Below are 8,465 nucleotides of genomic sequence, written 5' to 3'. Positions count from 1 at the left end.
CAGATTCAATGCTAGATGTAAAATGATTAAGACTGTTAAAATTGTCAACGTGGCTGCTACCCGATTTCATTGTTACGTTTCTATCATTTTTCGTCTGTGTTTGATCAAATTTCTGGCCGTATTTATTGAGGCTGGCAAGTGTGCTGTTGTTACCAGTGATTTCTTTAATCTTCGGTGCATTATGTCTTCGACGGTTAATTATTTTTCTGGTTCTAGACAAACAAGAAGGTATTACGCTTTTCAATTGGCCATATGGGTATTCGTTTAAATAAACATGCTTCATGTGCGAGTTGAAGCTTTTTATTGCGTTTTCCAACATTGCTCTAAGGTCAGATATTGAGAGAAACAATGGCATTTTGCTGAATTGTTCGGTATCTATCAAATGTTTATTTCCAGGCCTCCATAAACTTTCTATCTCAATTGAAAAAATCTGCGTATACAATAGTTTCTCCTCTTCGGTTTCTATAGATGAGGATTTGCATCCCGTTTGACTCTCTGTGAATTAAAAAAAACACGAAAGACATTACATTACACACTCGGGTATCCATTCTGATTGTACTAAAGTTAATTGCTATCATTTTCATTATATATGCTTTGATGGATCATATTATGGGACTCTCAATGCGCAGTTATCTTACATTACACTTTACAAGAACTAGTTGATATCGATTTTCTCAACCAAGGGTTGAATGAGGAAGGAATATGGTGAGAACATCACAAAAACCGATGCCACATAAAATGTCCCAACCTGGAAATGAAACTGAACCCACCGAAAGATGTTGCGTATAGAAGATCTACAGCAGGGGTAATCAACCTGGCCCTACCGCCCCCTAGTGGGCGTTTTAGCTTCAATGGCGGGCGGCAGGGGTTTTAAAAATTAACAGATATCCAGTACTTAGTTTCGCAGCATCAGCCTTATGGTTCTCATTAATAATTTAATTAGTTAAATGTATTTTCATCAGACTTCATGCTTCTACGTGTGCAAAGTATAAATAAAAAGATAGATTTAACTACAGTAAGTTGTTTTATAAAGATTTATTCTGCCAAACTTAACGAAAGTCTGACATGAAGCATTTGGTACTTAATTATTATTATATGCTGTAACTTTGTTTTATAAATTTTATGAAGTAAAGTTACTTGCCTATTTTATAAATCACCATTAACTGTGGAACCGGTGGGCGGTTAGAAAATTTTACTACTAACAGAGATACAAAAGTGGGTGGTAGGTATAAAAAGTTTGACTACCCTTGATCTGCCTTGTGGTTTCCCTATCTAAATCGCGGAAGCAAGTTAATTTGTCATAAGAGCAATGCAACAAAAATAATGAGTTTGTATGAAAATTAGCAGATCTTTTTGTACTCCACTTTTGAAGACAACTTTGAACTCACCGCACCAAAGATTAGGACTAGTAGGTACTCAATTTACTACACTAATGCATGCTACAATGCTGAGCGAACTAATAGTAACTCAGATAGAAAAATGCAAAACATTTTTTTACTTCATTTGAATTAATGATTCCATAATTAAAGTGTTTATTGTCCTCTATAAACGGACAAAACTCTGCTCCTGATTATTTTGAGGAATAAGTACAGATTTATTTCAATTAATTCATTATTTTTCACCAAAAATAATTGACAGTTTACGTTTACTGTCCAACATAAAGATTTAGGCACAAGCTGGAGGGCGCTGTTGTCGACTAAATGGGAGGAGCTTGTTAGTTTATAATGGAAGTGCGGTTAAAAATGGGAGGAGCTTGTTAGTTCAGTTTTAACACGTAGCCAAGAAGATGTTGTTCGACTATACATGAATAATATAACATTGAAAATCACCAGTGTAAATGTAATTTCGATGTAAAGTGAAATGACACCATGTGTAACTCCATTATTAATAGGAATTTCTAGAATTAAACCTATTATGTTGTAGTCCAATAGACGACTAACAACTACCACATTAAACTACAGATAACTTTAAAAGTCTACGTAGAACATGCATTTTTGTTATTGAAAAAATCTATTATTACCTTTTAGTAATGTTTGAAAAAAGATTGAGTAACTTTTAATTCAATAACATGATAAAATGTATAATAATAAAATTGTACCTACTGTAAGTTAGCCATGACATTAAATAGTTTATACCAGACTTGTCCGAGTTATGTTTGTTAAAATCCTGTTGTTGAACAAAGTAAGAAAATGGGGTGTCAAGCGTTCCATTGATGAGAAGATCACTTAACTTCAATTCGGGATATATAAAATCCAGCCAGAATACCCAGGGTGGAATATTTTTGTCTGCCGGCATAAAAGAATGTTTATTTGGTGATTATCTATATTTTTTTTAATCAAATTATTTATTTAAAAAATATATGTATCACACTTCACCACATAAAAAAAACATTATCAAACTAAATATAGTATCTAATTATTTGTGTGTAAAATGTGTCTAGTAAAATCTCTTATCTTCCCGATGTGCATAATTATAATATGTCTCTGAGACTTGGACACGAAACGCAGGAGAGGTAGAGGCTAAACACTTTTTAAATGTGGTGCTGGGAGTGGATGCTGAGAACTTCATGAACGTACCGACGACCACATAATAAGCAAACTCCAGATTCAAGGCAGACTCTCCTTTGTTCGCTTTCACCTGTCTGTCAAACTTGTGATGTTGGACAGACGGACAGTGCCACAGGTTTCACATTAACAAAGGCCCTGCATGCTTCTATATGCCGAGTGGGATGTAAATTGTCGTAAAAATTAATTATTTCGGAGATCTACAAAATATTTCAAAACTTTTCCGGATGGTATCGGTCCAGTATTTTATACTGTAAAATAACTTCAAATAGTCATCAACTCAAATTATTCCAAATTCTAAAGGAGAGACCCAATCCATATCATCAAACATTATTTGCTATATAATTACAATTTATCTTCAGTAGTGATTGGTCAGTTGGCCAACTGTATAGGTCAGGGGTCGGCAAACCGCGGCTCGCGAGCCACATGCGGCTTTTTGGGTATTGGCGTGCGGCTCTTTGCCAAATTCCCAATTCACATTTTTTACAAAAAAGGTATGATTGTCGTCATTTTAAATCCGCCCATTGCAAAAGTCGACAAATTAAATTTATCTCCATTTCATATTGACACGAGCACTTTTTAAATAATTTTTTTTTGGTGGATTTAACAAGCAAAGAGTTATGTAGCTCCAAATTTGTAGGTCTTGGCACCAAAAATGAGGATTTGGAGAGAGAAAAATGCAATTAAATTTCACAACACAGCGAAGCGCTCTAAAAGATCTACATAATAAGGTAGATGAACAATATAAATAGCATTTAGAGAAGCCAAATAACCGATAAGAATTTGGAGTCACGCCTAAAATTGAAAACTACTAGTTACATACTAAACATACAGACACTCTCTAAAGAAATGCAAGGAAGGTCATTGTTCACATTAGTTTTAAGGAATGCGTGAAAATTGTATTTAACTCATTTTCTGTAAAAATTGTATTTATAATGTCAACAATAAAAAAACTTATATTTGGGTTAGTTTTATTCGGAAAGTCTTCTTCACTTGATAAATAAACAATAACATTCACTGAAATAAATCATATTTATAAAAATATATGTATGGCTCTCGAAAAAAAATTTAACCGTTGTGATACTCATATTTGGCTCTTTTGGTCCAAGAGTTTGCCGACCCCTGGTATAGGTAAACAGCGGTGAATATATAAATTACGAATTACCACCGAGCAAAATCCTGAAAAGAAAATTACTTATTAAATACAAAAAATGTATTCCCAACAATATAAATTCACAGCTCTGATAAGCCACTGCATATCCAGATTTATGTACACTAGCAAATATCCCAAACAATCGGGCAATTTTTAGTGGAAATGTTATAATAGCATCGTCACCTTTCATTGGCTCTGGAACCTCCCTGCTATACCTTTGTTTGGGCATCCTCTGAATAATTGATATCTACACAGGAAAATATGTTTATTCCTACCACAATTATACATATTGTAATATCTACAGAATATTACTAATTATGGCAAACAAGTCATGAAAATAATACATCATAATTGAGTCGCTTAGTCGCCAAACCCGCTCTGGGCGATTTTTCAATATAAATAGTTTTGAATGTATGTATGCGCTATATCGATAGGTCTACAAGCCTATCGAGGTGCGAGTTTTAAATTCCGCCGTTTCGTCAAAAAATCAAAATGAATATTGACTTGAGTCACCAAAATCCGCTCTACGATAAACAACATGTTAATAAATCCGCTCTACATAGCCGACCAATCAGATGTCGCGATTCAAACCATGATTTTTAGCATACGTTTAAATCGCTATACAAATGTCACCACTACTAGCATCAACATCATCGTAAATGCATAAAACAGTTTCTCATGATTTACTCGAAATTCAAAAAAACCTCCAGAGCGGGTTTAGCGACTAAGCGATTCGTATTATGATATAGTAAAAAGCACAACAAAATATGTTCTCTTGTTACTACTGTAATTAGTATTCTTTATCGCCAGTCTATCTTGTAAAACTAAATAGGAGTTTATACGATATTTCTGCATATTTATGACATTTGCAAGAGTATCAAGCATGGCAAGCAAAAATATTAAAATCAATCAGTTGCCATTCCGATTTTCTTACATACACCGTGCCTGCCATTTTTTTATGTTCATTGTGATTACTTACAGTGCATAAACGGTTTTACACAAATTTTTCAACTAAATAATAATGCTGAAGTGTAGTATTATTGGCTGCTATCTACTCATTGTGACGGGTTGTTTTTTTATACACCCTGCAAATTAGCAAATAAATGTCAAAGCAGTAGTGTGAAGTTCTCTGCAAGTGAACCTGCAATGCAAAGTGATTTGTAACTAACTTAATCAGTACACCTCACCTCTATAGAATGTTTTTTCAACACCTTTGGTTAAAAATGACCACCTGTTTGAATTAAAATGTACCTATTTCTTTATTATAAAAAAATATCATAATATCTACCTTTTCTTGTGTGGGTGTCAACTGTGAAAAATGTGCTTCTGTCAATTGTCTGTCTATTTTTAATCGGTTATCCGGGTCTATAAAGGTAACATTAAATAATTAATTTGTAAAAAGAACATCGCAACTGGTGCTTCCTGGATTATTCTTTTAATAATCGAAAATAGTTTGAATTAAACTATTACTTATTATAACCAATTTGTTGATCACGAAATCCCCTTAAGTTGAAAAATGATGGAATCTCAGGATTTCGAGACCAGCTTTCATATTTTCATAAAAAGTAATAATTTTGTGAACTAAAGACGTATAGACCTAAAGAACGTTCCTACTTTCGCAATGTAATCAATCAGTCAATATAAAAATACACAGCAGTGATTTTAATTCTTATACATTTGACCTATTGGTGAAACAGACATTCTTTATAAATATTGTGTTATTACTAATAAGTATATTTTTTATAAAAACAAAAAAATCACTATGTAGGCAATGAATATCTAATCATTAAATCAAGCTAGACTTTCAAAATGCTTCATTGTTGTAAAATATCCTCCAAAAATGTTGGCTACATTTTTTGAATTACTTTATTATATCTTGCGGAACCTTGTTCGGGGGTAATATTTATAACTCTGCAATAGTGACCAATGAGAAAACAAACTATGCTTAGTATTTATAAATAGTCAACGATATTATATATCATTGTGAATACACGAGTATGCAAACACACAACTGCACAACTTACACTTCAAATCTGCAGTTTCAGACGACACTTGAATTTCATCGGTCACTTTATTCTTTCCAGATTTTTTGATGTGGACGGTAAAATGTTGAGACTGAGGCTGATAAACACTATAAAAGTCACTAAAACTATAACGTTCCAGAGCCCATTGGTAAAAATTTGAATAACTGGATGAATCAAATGATTCTTCGAGAAGGCTTGTATTTGAGGAGTCACTCGTTGAACTTGTGTAACCCTTTTCAGTTTCAAACGGTGTTACATAATGCCTATATAAGGCGGTTACCTGCAATGAAAATTAAACTATTATTATGCGATTGTTCTTTAGGACAAAAATAAAGATTTAAAAAATTACACTGATGAAAAACACGCAAATCTTATGCAAATCGTGCACTCTCGCAGTGGGTACAGTAATTTTAATACCCAAAAATATTAAGTCTGAGGAAGTAGCAAATCATTTTAGTAAAATAAACAATATTGTAAATAAAGTATTCGGAACTAGTCCACTATTGTGGGAAGGGAAAAAGATAGTTAAATTGAACACAACACAATACGCCCTGCTCTCCGTCAATAATTTTATTAAAATTACGTACATTCAATTTTAGTTTTTGAAAATTAGCTATCTTAGGATCGTTTTGAAAATGAGTTTTTAGCAAGGACGTTGAACCTTCTTCCGGATGGAGGCTTCTGTGATTTCCCTACAAAAATTACTGACGGCAATTTCAGCTTGATGTAAGCGATATTTTTTAACGCAAAAAAAAATATATCAATGCGCTCTTTCTCTAGAGTTTGTATGAAAATTGGTTGTACTTTTTTTGTCATAACTTTCATACAAGGTTTTCTTCAACATTATTTAGTTTATAGCCCGAAACAACTGTCAACACAAATATCATAGAATTAACAAAAATAATAGTTTTTAAAACTATTTGGTACCTACTTATTTAAACCACGTAGTCAATTCAGCCAATAAAAAAATTATAATATTCGTTTACTCGGTGGCAATTCATGATAATTTACAAAATGGACCTATCAGTTGCAAATTCTTTAATACACGACATATTTCGCTCATTTAGTACACTAAATCAAGGATAATTACTCTATTTTAAATTTGTCAAAAATTATGATTATGAAATCTTGTACAATAGGCAACCTTGATTGACAAGTGACATGTATTATCCGTTCAATGGACATAAATACCGTTTATGTTAGACTTACCGAAAATGCTTTAGATTTTGAAGTTCGCAAAAATAAACACAAAACAATATTCATCAATGACATGACAGCACCCTCGCCTGACTCGGTATCGACTACGGTCACAGACAGATTTATCGTCATAGACCAACACTTTGAAGACTGATTCAGTTTATGACTCAGGCTAAGAAATCCAAGTAATACACTTACCTGAATGTTCTCAAATATTGCCAGTATTGAATGCGAATTTCGTTCACATGACAAATTTTAATGCATATTATGTAAACATAACTTGAAAATTTCTCCACACTCGAGAATTAAACCTTGTACCTCACCCAAAAGACAGCCCACTTCCCATTATAGTACAGCAAACATATTCATCTATATTACTTCACAAATTACCTCAGGCAACATCCAGCATTCAGTTTCATCGCCAATATCTGTAAATGTATATCCATCAAGTATGTTGCATGTTGTACATTTTTCTCCCCTGTAATGTCAGAAATATGCAGACACTGTTTGAAGGCATTAAAATTTTGGAACAGCATAAAACAATAAAATCAAAAACTACAAACAAAAGTTATCAAAATAATGATTTTACCGTTACTGTGTAATTTTTGTTCTTATCAACATACCGTTCATTGTCATAAAAGAAGGATCCATAAAACCGTGCTAATCTGGACTCCGGAATAACATCTTGAACACTGAGGAAATGCTTATCTTGATTAACAGTGGCATCATTTTCTACAATTTTCAATAAATAGCGTCGGTATGAAATATATCGAGGTCTGAACTATATTATACTATCATAAAAATTATATTCTTCCGTGAATGTTGGGACATCAGAATTTTAATTAAGAGTATTTTTTAAATAATTTGGTTTCTTATCCAAGGTAATAAATACATTGATATTTGAGTAATTTTAATAATTTCCCAATCATGACCCTCAGCAACATTAATTGATTGTGGTAAATATGGCTTTTTCTTCATAGCAAAAATACTACTTCATTCAATCAATTAGCTTCAAATCAGTATACAAACATTTTAAAATTACGAGTATATAGTATTCATACGTTTACAATGATGCTTCTCAGTCAAATTTACTTGGTTTTGTTTAGCAACCTCTTCCTCTCTAAGGTGTTGCGACCAAAGCCTCTGAAACAACATACCTTTGAGCCAAATTCATATTTTATATTGCCAAATATAACGCAATTACAGTATTATTAGATTTTATAAATACCTGACCTGTCGTTTCATACAAGAATGAGAATTTACCTGATTAATAAGTATAAAGTCATTGTCAGCGTGCAAGGCCCAAGTGGGATTTGCATAAAATTTTACTCGGTCCCAAGAAATCAAAGATTGTCTGTTTTCATTTGCCATTCTTAAATGGTATTGCAAAAATGAAACACATCACTTTTTTATTTACTGCAGTCTACAAGTCAAATAATAATATACAGCTGTTTTTTTTTTGTATTCCAAACAACTGAATTGAAATTCTTTTTTTAAGTGACATTTGATGTTAGCTTTTTTTTAATG

This window comes from Rhyacophila brunnea, unplaced genomic scaffold (genome assembly GCF_057557595.1).
Source record: "Rhyacophila brunnea isolate RB1 unplaced genomic scaffold, BYU_Rbru_1.0 scaffold_12, whole genome shotgun sequence".
Classification (NCBI taxonomy): Eukaryota; Metazoa; Arthropoda; class Insecta; order Trichoptera; family Rhyacophilidae; genus Rhyacophila; species Rhyacophila brunnea.
Note: the sequence above shows the minus strand (reverse complement) of the source record.